Raw genomic sequence first — 12,590 nt, 5'->3', positions numbered from 1 at the left:
TACAAAAATGGGAGGTTAGGTTTGATATTCCCAAAGTTGCCTGTATATTTACAACTACATTTTTATTATATACATTTACATACAAGTACAGTATATAAATGTACCTGTATATAAATTACAAGTTCTGAGTCACAGGAATTTCCCCAATTCATCTGTCATATCCAGGCGCCCGAGTCATCTCCCTCAAGTGGGTGTAGCCCAGTTTCTTCCCTTTCAACTAGGCTTGCAGGATCCCTCCTGCTTCTAACTTGTTGTGGAATGGTTGCTATCTAAGATTAACAAGTACCTACTGCCCACTTAGGGAGGGGGCCCAGCGGAGACCCAGTGATATGATCTCAGGCCTGTCTAGACAGCCAGCAGTTCAATCAAAGCACCTGAGAGCAAAGATGTCATTGGAAAGGAATATGAGGTCACCTCGCCCCATGGCCTGCAGATTGTGTGCCTCAGAGACCTGGAGGTTCTTCAGAGCCCCCAGCAGCTGAGGGAATGGGGAGGCAGAGACAGACCCATGTAGCACCACTCCACCAGAGTGGGTTCACCTCTGGCTCCTTTACTTCCCAGGTTTCTGCAGAAGTTTCTGCTGAAAGAGTCTACTGGCTATAAAAGAACAGGAAACAAAAAAAGCTTGAAAGTCATCAGTTTCATCTTACCCTTTCACTTTACAAATAAGGAAACTGTACTTCATACTTCAAAAGCTTCAAAGTGATTCCCATACTCTTTAGATCCAGCAATCCCACTTGCAGGTAAGTTTTATCCTAAGAAACTATTTATGGATTTGTGAAAATTTAAAGAAGATTCATTATACCATTGTTTAAAATAGAGGACAAAAAATTGGAAGCACCAATAAAAGAGGAATAGTTGAACTCATACTGGTACATCTCCAAACATGAAATATGAGGGAATTCCATATATCATAGAAGGAAATAACTTATATGAAAAAAAGTGTTCATAATATATTGTTAAGTGGAACATACACACACACACTCACACATCTGTTCTTCCTCTACCATCTCCCTTCCTAAACGGGGCATCCTTTTGCCCAAGGTCATCTACAGTGCACCTGTGGCAGCCACCTGTCCCTGCTCTCACCTACTAGCTCTCCCTCATGCACGATCTCTGCCACTGCCACCATAAGAACAAGCGTGTCCACGTGAGGCTACCATGTCCAGATGCTTTAGTGTTTCCATTACTGCTACATCAGAAGTCTGCAGGTTTCCTGGCAAAATCAGGCAATTCTGAGCCACAATTCCCCCTGAACCTAAAGCATCTCTTCCCATGCCCAGGCCACACAGTTTTTCTAAAATAGTTCCATCCATTTCTTGCCATCACCTCCTATGAAGCAGGTCTCAAGTCCACATCTTTAGCCAGAACTAGAGTAGACATCACAGAATCTTCTATTTGCCTTTTCTACTTTTTCCTCCGCCCCCCTGCCCAAAACACAAACTCCTCACTGTTCCTCAATTTATAACAATAAACATTTGCATGTATAAAAGTGGAGGTAAATGGGTAATAGAATATGTTTTTAGTTGAAAGGGTGTGGTAGGATAATAGATAGCCTCAACATGTCTAAATCCTAATCCCTGACCTGTGAATCTGCTAATTTACATGGCAACAGGGACTTTACAGATGGAGATGAAGGATCCTGAGATGGAAAGATTATCTTGGTAGGACCAACGCAATCACAAGGGTCCTTCTAATATGAGGCAAGAGGGGCAAAGTCAAAAACAGCAGATGGGACAATGAAGTAGAGATTGAAATGCTATGCTTTGAAGATGGAAGAAGAGACTGCAAGCCAAGGGGTACTGGCAGTTTCTAGAAACTGGAAAGGTTAAGAAAATTGATCCTCCCCTGGAGCCTCCAGAAGGAACTTAGCCCTGTCAACACCCTAATTTGGGGCCCACAGAACTCATTTAGGACTTCTGACCTAGCAAACAGTAAGATTATAAATGTGTGTTGTTTAAGTCAGTAAATTAGGAGTAATTGTTGCAGTAGGAAACTAACACAGGAGGACAGGAACTATATTTTCATGCTAGGAGCAGCCAAATTATACTATTGATTAATGGTTGCAGTGGGAGTAGGAATTTTTTTCTTATCCATATTTCTTATCTTTACTGAAAGAATACATAACTTTTATAATAAAAGTTATTATTTTTAAAAAGAGAACTCTGGTGAACCATTTACCTAAGTCCTAAAGGAGAGCAGGCCTGGAGTCAGGCATCAGTGGGAGATTGCATCATACAGTCTGGTCTGTCTCCAACACCCACTGATTGATGCCCAGCAACAATGGCCAGGACTTTTGAGAGATGGCTACAGCAGCACTCGGGAACACCAGGCTTCCCCCAAAATGAACTGAGAGAATGAATTCAGAAGTTGGCAAGCACAGGAAGAAAAGGGAAAAAATGACAAAAAGTACATTAGGCTAAAAAAGAAAAATATAAATATACATGGAAGTGAATCCTCAGACACTTTAAAAGTCTATGGGAAGGAGGCAGACAGTACAAAGGCCAATCAACTGGCCTACACTGAGCCCACAAATGGCATAGCAGGGTGTTTATAATAACTTCTTTTAGCAGACTCCTTAGGCCCTCCCATGAAGCAAGCTCTTCAGAGGATTTTTCCTAGCCTTTTCTTTCCCACCAAAATTTGGCTATCTTATTCTAAGGACAACTGCCATGACATGTCATTAAGTCAATGCCATAAGGAAAAAAGAAAGGCACATTCTAGAACAGGCTCTGCCCAACAGAAATACAATGCGAGACTCCTGGCCAAGATGGAGGTGTAGGTAGATATGCTTTGCCTCCTCGCACAAACAAAAGAAGGACAACAACAAATTTAAAAACAAAAAACAACCAGAACTGCCAGAAAATTGAACTGTATGGAAGTCTGACAACCAAGGAATTAAAGAAGAAACATCCATCCAGAGTGGTAGGAGGGGTGGAGAGGGGCAGCCAGGGTGGAGAGAATGCACACAGCAAGGCAATGGACTGGGCAGGTGAGGTGTTGGCTGGTTCACTGGACAGTCCCCACATTCACATGTGGATAAGCCAGGAAGAACAACTGGGGACAGTGACAGACCATGCAACCCAGGGTTCCAGTGTGAGAAATTAAAGCCTCAAAATCTCTAGCTGTAAAAACCTGTGGGGGTTGTGGTGGTGGGAGAAACTCCCAGCCTCACAAGAGAATCATTGGGAAGACCCACAGGATCCTAGAATGTACACAGCCCCACCCACCAAGGAATCAGCATCAGAAGGGCCCAGTTTGTTTGTGGGTAGCAGGGAAAGTGACTGAAAGTGGGGCAAGAGCTGAACAAGCAGCATCGTTCCTTCTCTGACCCCTCCCCCACATACACAACCACAAGGCAGCCAAGTGGGTTGCTCTGCCCTGGTGAATACCTAAGACTCTGCCTCTTACAATGTAACAGGTACACTGAGACAAAGAAATATAACACAAATGAAAGAACAGATTGAAGCACCGGAAAAAGGAACTAAAGGATGAGGAGATAGTCAACCTGTCAGATGCAGAGCTCAAAACACTGGTAATCAGGGTGCTCACAGAAATGACTGAGTATGGATGCAAAATAGAGGAAGAAGTGAAGGCTACACAAAGTGAAATAAAGAAAAATGTACAGGAAACCAAGAGTCAAAGGAAGGAAACTAAGACTCAAATCAACAATTTGGAACAGAAGGAAGAAATAAACATTCAACTATAATAGAATGAAGAAATAAGAATTAAAAAAAAAATGAGGAGAGGCTTAGGAACTTCTGAGACAACCTTAAATGTTCCAACATCCAAATCATAGGAGTGCCACAAGAAGAAGAGGAAGAGCAAGAAATTGAAAACTTATTTGAAAAAATAATGAAGAACTTCCCCAATCTGGCAAAGGAAATAGATGTGCAAGTCCAGAAAGCTTAGAGAGTCCCAAAGAAATTGGACCCAAGGAGGAACACACCAAGATGCATCATAATTAAAATACCCAAGATTAAAGATAAGGAGAGAATCTTAAAAGCAGCAAGAGAAAAGGAGAGAGGTACCTACAAAGAAGTTCCCATAAGACTGTCAGCTGATTTCTCAAAGGAAACCAGACAAGAAGGGGCTGGAAAGAAGTATTCAAAGTCATGAAAGGCAAGGACCTACATCCAAGATTACTCTATCAAGCAAAACTATCATTTAGAATGGGAGGGCAGATAAAGGGCTTCCCAGATAAGGTCAAGTTAAAGGAGTTCATCATCACCAACCCTCATTATATGTAATGTTAAAGGGACTTACCTATGAAAAAGAAGAAGGTCAAAACTATGAACAGTAAAATGACAACAAACTCACAACTATCAACAACTGAACCTAAAAAACAAAAACTAAGCAAGCAACTAGAACAGGAACAGAATCACAGAAATGGAGATCACATGGAGGATTATCAGTGGGGAGAGGGAAGGGGGAGAATGAGGGAAAAGGGAATAAGAAGCATAATTGGTCAATACAAAATAGACAGGGGGAGGTTAAGAATAGTATAGGAAATGGAGAAGCCAAAGAACTTACATGTATGACCCGTGGATGTGAACTAAGGGTGGGGGGAATGCTGGTAGGAAGGGGGTGCAGGGCGGAGGGGGAGAAAGGGGAGAAAAAAACGGGACAACTGTAACAGCATAATCAATAAAATATACTTTAAAAAGAAATACAATGCAAGTCATTTTTAATTTTTGTCATTTTTAATCTTCTGGTGGGTCACATTTTAAAAAAATTAAAAGAATGGGTGAAACTAATTTTTATAATATATTTTATTTAACTCAATATAGCCAAAATATTATTTCAACATTTCATCAGTGTTACAATTATACTAATGATATATTTTGCATTCTTCGTTTGATGCTAAGTCTTCAGAATTTGATCTATGTTGTATTTAAAGCACATCTATTTGTACTAGCCACATTTAAGTGCCTAATAGCTACATCTGGCTAGTAGCTACTGTACTGGTCAGGGCAGTTCTAGGTTAAAAGAAATTAAAGAGGCCCGATGACCAAGGTCAGCGAGCGATTCTGGTCTGGATCCTAGTTCTAAAGGGAAGAGCTGTAAAAGATAATTATAAAACATTTGAATGAGCACTTGAGAACATTTGAATAAGAACTCAACAACTGGAAAAAATAACTATGAGCTAGCTAGCTATTAGATATTATTATAAAATTATTGTTGGTTGTAAGTGAAGAGTGGGTACGTCGGAGAGTTATATCTAGGGGGCTTAGGCTGAAGTACTTAGGGGTAAATTGTCATGATGTCTGCAAATAATTTTTGAAAAGAATACTTTTCAAAGGAAAAAAATAAATATGGAAAACTTAATAATTATTGAATCTAGGTAGAGAGTAGATGGTTGTTCTATGTACTATTCTCTAAACTTCTCACTCGGTGTAAAATTCATAATAAACACTCAGGGAAAACACACACACACACACACACACCCCTGCTATCGATCCCACTCCAAATAGGGACCCTTTATTTGTTGAACACTGTTAACCTGCTGAACTATTCATACTAAAATATTTATGGGGTAGAATATTTTATGGAGGAAGCAGCATGGTTAGTAGTAAGATCACTAAATTTAAAGACAAAAGAATCAAGCTTCCAGTTCTAAGTTTACCATGTACTAGTTATCTAATCTGAGTAGCCCTATTTTGGAAGATATATATATAAATAAAATTATATATTTCTCCATTATGTTAATTATATTAATGGAGAGATATATAATTATATATATCATATTAAAATATTATATGTTATATATAGTCTTGTATAATATATAGCTTTATAAAATATTACAAATAACCTTATAATATATATAAAACCTTATATACATGCATACGTATCTATGACATCCAATTGCAGCACAAAGGACAACTAGTATGGTCTTTTAAAGGGAATTTTGGAGATCAATGGCTCTTTCTATTGGAATTCCAGGCCTTGGAGCCAAGTGAGTGATGAAACTGTTTTTGTTGGAAGGAACACTGATGATATCAGTTTAGTATCTGTTTGGTTCACAGTGCTGGCATCCTGGAAAGAGAAAGGTTTTGCCAAGTCCCTGTCCCTGGCCACGTGCTCCTGAGCTATGCAAGAAAGCCTTTGTCCTGAGCAGGTTTCAGCTCCACTGCTCCAGGGTTGATAAGCAGAACCAGAGATGGATGGGTGGGCTGGATTAATTGATAGCTGGAAAGGGCTTTGATACTGTGAAATAGTAATTAATATCTGGAAGTAGAAAATTATCATATGGGAAGGGGGGCATGCCTGTGGACAATGAACACTTGATATCCACAGAAATGCTTGTTAGGGAAGAGTGTCCATTTATCCTCAGAGCACCACCATCAGTGTGAGAGGAAGAGAAAGCAGATGTGTGCTGGTCACATCTGAAATTTCAAACTCAGCCTCAGGGGAGTTGAGCAATTTGTCAGCATCAAAGGGCTAGTAAGACCCTACCAACCAGACTTAAATCTCCTAGAGGAAATTTGCATGTCTGTTTTCTTCCTAAAAACTGATCGAATTGGAATTATTTTTTAACTCACTAGTAGAGTCAGAAATAGAATACAGGTCTCTTGTTCTAAGACACAAATCTCAAAATGCATGTATTATCCCCAGATATAAATGCTATGTAAATGTAGAAATCACCATCTGCCTCAGAAATTCTGTTGTGGTGGGTTCCATTTTTTATTCAGCCTAAAATCTTAATATTTATGATGATGTTCTGCCAGCCTCTTACTTCCCATCCCCCTCTTTTTTTTTACCCTGTGAAGTCTCTCTTTCTTGCTTTTACTTAACTTCAGAATTATGATATGATTTTTCCCCTTTTCCATAGAGGTAGCTTCTGTTGCCCTTGCTCTTGTCCCTGGGTCTGCTTCCTTAAACTCCTTTGGCACTGAAATGTATCATCATAACACACACACTGCATGGTGCACACACTCAGACACATAGCAACATGCTCCTAAACAGACGCACACATTCGAAGGCCTCGCTTAAATCCCAGAGGTTCTTAGATCGCCCTCAAAAAGTTATGCTGCTAGAAGTGACCCCAAACCTTGTAACATTATCCAGTTAACTTTCTGAGTTTGGACCAATTGATGTGAAGAAGGCCAATGCCATGGGTTTGTTTTTTTTTTCTTTAAGTCTCATCTACAGAATATCTTTAAGGATATGGAGTTTTGTATTGTTGTTTTTATTTTTAACTTCATAGAACATCATATATTAGTTGAAGATGTTTTTAGAATGTTGCTCAGTCTACTTTGCTAATCTTCTCTGTAATTAGTTTAAAAGGTATTTGCATCCTCAAAGGTAGTTTTCTTCTTATCAGGTTCACTATTTGCTCCCACAATGATATACTTAGGCTTAATAAACACTTTCTTCATAAATGTAGTAAGCTTCTCCCATACCTCTGGATTTACTAGTCTCTGAAAGTATTGCGTCTGGATTAATGGTGCATTACCGTACCACTGATCTAATTGAAGAGCATGTAGTTCAGTCAGAATTAGTAAGGTGAAAATTATCACCGATGCTACCAACTACAGCAGCACTGGGAGACGGAGACTTCGGAAGTAAGTGGCTTGTCCAGGGTGTTAATGAAGCAAAGGGGTGAACTAATAACCTGACACTAACCGTTTACTTAAACGCTGGGAGAAACTGCAACACTCACAGTCTAGTGGCCCCTGACCCCGCGCCAGGCTCTCTCCCTTTTGAAACTAATTTATGGGTGTCCTGGCTGGGGCGGCTCCCACGGAGAGCAAAGGGGACTAAACCTCTGAGCTGGCCCCTCCAGAAATTCACCAGATTCCAGGTCTCTGTTCTTAGGAACTTTTTTCTCAGCAAAACAAGCTATGAAATTCAGTTTTTAACATTTACATTCATAGTAAAAATGTATGTGTTTTCAGTGTACATTAAAAATCCAAAGCAACATATTTAAGGTCAACACCAACATTGCTGTTAGGGATCAAGTACTTGCCTCCCTCAGCTACAAGACCAGATGCAGCACAGCAAGCTGTTGCAGTGGGGATGATTTCCGAGATGTGGACAATTTTGAAATGCTGTTTTATTTATCTTTATTACATAGATTCCTGCCTTTTTAATGAAACAAAATAACTCAGCAGAGAGACAGCGTATAACAATCAAATTGTATAATGCGGATCAATGACAAAGGTGAATCCGACATTTCAGAAAGTACCTGCCAGGAACCGGGAAACAGATGCCTCACTGTGAGTGACATAATGTCTTCAAGAAAGACTTGACGCTGTTTTGTCAAAAAGCCAAACTAGACTTTGAAGATATGATACAATTCTCAATTTGTTAACGACTTACCCTGTGACACAAAACAAGGCGCTCTTCTCTCTGCCTTGGGAAGGACTCCTGTGATTAATGAGCCAAGAACAGGCATGGAAAGTCCTCTGTGAACTAAGAGGAACCACCGTCTACTGAAATCCCAGGAAAAATTCAGGAAGGTTTGGGATTTTCCACTTCTCAACCCTGGAAGTCTGGAACTGCCCAGTTTTAGTCAGTCCCCTGTCATGAAGGCTCAGTGTGACACGTGTCCGGGGCACTCTCACAACCCTAAGCCTCCCCAGGGCGCCAGTCCGTCTTAAATATCCACGGGCTCCTTGGAGGTCTCCGAGCGCCGGGCCTTTCCAGGCCTGCCCAGAGCAGGGTTCACTTCCGAAGGTCCACTCCACAGCTGACAAGACCCTCCTGAGTCCTCTAGATGAGATCGGAGTTAAACTTTCTTAAAAAACAAGTAGACCTCAACAGCTTTCAAAAGGAGTTAAGGGGGAAAAAAGACATAGGGAAGAAGGAACCTAGAAAACTGAAATGATACTGTTTTCTGTTTGATAGTTACCTGTAACTACAGCTGTGCCCTTCATGACATACAAAATGAGAATAAGTACAGATAAGACAGGAGAAGATTATCTACTTCTTCCTCTTCTGGATAAACTTGCTGCTGAGCAAGGAGCACTTCAGTCCCTAAGTGCTGGCTGGTCTCCTGAGCCGAGTGCACTTGGGTTCCAGACGGCCCAGTTTCGTGGGCTTGCTCGCCGCAACACGAGCAACCTTGGTTCCATGAGGGGTGAAATCCTGAATACCAGGGGCTGAAAGGACTTTTGTTTTAGACGGTCTCTGGAAATCTTAGTTTTCTTTAGCTCTGGTTCTGTTCATGCCACTCAACAATGACTTACTGTTCAGAAAGAGCTGCCTCTGCCAAAAATACTGGGCCTTGCGAGTCTGAAACAAAAGCCACCCCTGACTCTCGGAAGCCTGTCCTAGGTTTGGGACATCCAGAGCCTTAGTAAAGTTGAAGTTATGGTGTAAAAAATGTTAAGACTGTTGTCAATCTTAGGCAGTTCAACCCCTCAGCCCCAAGTGTCAAGGACAAAACCACAAATTTGAGAGGAGATAAATGCTTTCCCTGAGGATGGGGTAGGGTGGGTCATAGTTAAATAGTTTTGCAAAACCTGAACCTATCATGCTTCTTTGTAGCAGAAGGTAGAAAGCAGGTCAGCCATCCTACCTGCTGTATCTCCTTGCATTTCCTTCTCTCTAGCCTCCTGTCTGTTGCACAGGCATTCTAGATAGTTGGCCTCCTGACCCTGCCTTCATGGACTCCAGTGTTTGTAAGGGCGGGGTTTGGTGTGCACTCTTGGGGCTAGCAGCAGGCACACGGCAGATAAAATAAAAAGTGGTCCTTAAATGTTCTGGAAGAATACAAGAGAAAATGAGACACTGAGGGACTAGCAGGAAATAGAAGCCTAGGTGGCACCTGTGTGTCTTCCTGAGGCTGGGGACCAGGAAGGAAAGCAGTTCTGCTGAGACAGAAACTTCCTAGCACTCAGGTTGTCCTATGTTGATAGCAAGGGAAGGAAGAGACCCTTTTTCTTCAGTGCCCAGATCTGTGTCAGTAGCTATGAGCAGGCCGGGAAGGGCAACTGGGATGAAGATACTGAGAATACTGGTTTCTGAGGTGTTCCAGGAAATGATAGCCAAGGATGGGAACTTAGGGGACTGGCCAAAATAATCCAGAAACAGAGAAGTCAAAATCAGTCTTAACTCCTAAATTCAACACATTAGACTAAATGTCTGAATGTCTATCTTCACCCCAGAAAAAAAAATATTCATACCTCTTAAAAGTCGATTTTGAAATTAAAGTACAATTGCACTAACAGCACAGTCACGACAATTGTTTTAAAAGTACACAGTAGCTTCCCCTTATCCACAGTTTCACTTTCTGCAGTTTCAGATGCCCGCGGGCAACTGCAGTCCACAAATGTTAGATGGAAACTTCCACCTCGCTTCATCTCCTCACACAGGCACGGTATCATCCCACATCATCGCACGGAGAAGGCTGAGTACGTACAGTGCGACAAGGCATTCTGAGAGAGAGAGAAACCACATTCACATAACTTTCATCAGTGTATATTGTTATAATTGTTCTATTTTATTAGTAGTTTTATCGTCAGTCTCTTACTGTGTCTAATTTACAAATTAAACTTGATCAGATGTATGTGTGTGTAGGGAAAACATAGTATATATGAGGCTCAGTACTATCCACAGTTTCAGGTATCCCCTGGGGGGGCATTTTGGAACATGTCCCCCATGGGTAAGGGGGGAGGGATCAATGAGCTAAAACTCTTGATAGATAAATAAACCTCTTGGGTTATAGTAAGAAAACCCTAAGGAATAAAACTTGAATCAGTTCATCTAATAAATCCCCATTTCTTAAAGAGAACAACCAAAGCCCTCAAGGACAGAGTCACGGAGAAGACAAGGGAGCAGGAACCAAGTGTTCAGCTCCCTCTGGTAGGGAAACCCTCACATGTGTAGACACTCACACAGGCGATGCACCCGTCACATGAGAACGGATACATAAAGGCAACATGGCCCCGACCAGCACATTAATAGCACATTGACAAAGTGGTACGTACTTTCACTTTTCAAATAGCTGAAAGTGAAAACTCGGGGTAGGGCCTGAAAATGCCTCAGGTCAGTGGCTCTCCCTCCCTCACCAATGGCCAAGCCCTTCAGAGGCAGTCTAGCTTCAGCGGGATGGAAGAGCTGCTGCAACCAGACAGAAATTGTGACCCCCTGTGATGGTCTGGTTTGTAAGTTATAGGTGTAAGACAGTTAAAAGATTAGCACTTCCCTGAGACCATCAACAAAATGCAATAGTTAGTGCTGCTTACTTACCCTCTTTACCTCACCTGGATTTCAAAACAGGTAATACCTAACAAGTGCCACTGGTTGGGATGCAAAATTTTAATATATTATGGGCAGGAAGTGTAGCAAAATGGTAATAATCCATTTCAGAATCACATTGACTTGAAACCCAGCTTCACTGTTCCACAGCAATGCATCCTTGGGCAAGTGACTCAAACTTTCTGAGCCTGAAATCCCCATCTATAAAGTGGGGACGAGGCTAAGTCATCGTTTTTTGTGAAGATGACAGGAAGTAATGTATACTGATTCCCTGGCACAGTGCTTGACAGGTAGGGAGTACCCAACATGTTGGTTCATATAATCATCATGAGGAATTTAGGATGAACAAGAGATACAAAGGAAAAAGTAAAAAGCATTCTGTTGGATCATAGAATCCAGCTCAGCATTGCTTAGCATGCGAAGCAGCCCATTTTTTGTTTGTGTCTTTGTTTTTGCTAACTACCAATTAATTGTGTGCAATAGTCCAGCCTACTTTCTTCAGTAGCACCCAGCTGTCAGGTTTGTCTGTGTGGGCCGCTGGGCAGATCGCTCCGGTTCAAGTCTGACATGGAAGCAATAGGTCCTTACTCACTCCAGGACAAGCACTCCTTAGTCACTGCCAACAGCTCGTTGGTCAGCACCTACCACTTTTTTGGCCTCTCTACACTGGCCCCTGTGGTACTGAATGACCCTTCAGAGCCCCTACCTTTAAAGAGGACCATGTGTTTGTCTCTCCTCCCCAGAATGACCTTCACTTTTCATCCCCCTCCTCACCTTACTGCTCTCCAGGCAGTTCTTCATGTTCCTCCTTCCTGCTTGACCGAAAGAGACAGAGAGGGAGCTCCTCTTCAAAATTACCTTTTCCCTTATTTTACACCAGTTCTCAACAACCAGAAGACAATCATTCTCCCAGAGCCACACACACACAGCTTCCTCTTTCCTGAAGGAGCCAGCCAACTCCCAGGGCTGACTAATGAAGGGGTGCATTGCCTGGAGTCCACAGTAATTATTGGGGCCCACAAAAAGGTTTTCATTTAATTCCTTTTAAAATTAGAAGAAAAAATGAATATGGTAAGAATGAATGCATAATAATGCATCTAGTCTGGATTATGCCTATCTTTATGCCAATACAATCATAAAACATATTTTCAATATATTTTTATGCAGGAAGGGACCCGCGAATGTCAACCTGCTAAGTTCAGAGCGTCCCTAACTAAGCAGGGAGGGCCTGAGGCAAACGCGTCCTCCTCCCACACACACCTCACACTCCTACCTCCCACTTGACCTAGTTACTTCCTCTGGCTGGTGCAGTACAGAAGTCAGCTTAGATTTTTCAAAAGGATTGTTTTAAACAATCACCAACATTGATTATATAAGACCTGTCC

This window comes from Desmodus rotundus, chromosome 7 (genome assembly GCF_022682495.2).
Source record: "Desmodus rotundus isolate HL8 chromosome 7, HLdesRot8A.1, whole genome shotgun sequence".
Lineage (NCBI taxonomy): Eukaryota > Metazoa > Chordata > Mammalia > Chiroptera > Phyllostomidae > Desmodus > Desmodus rotundus.
This window is presented reverse-complemented; position numbering follows the sequence as displayed.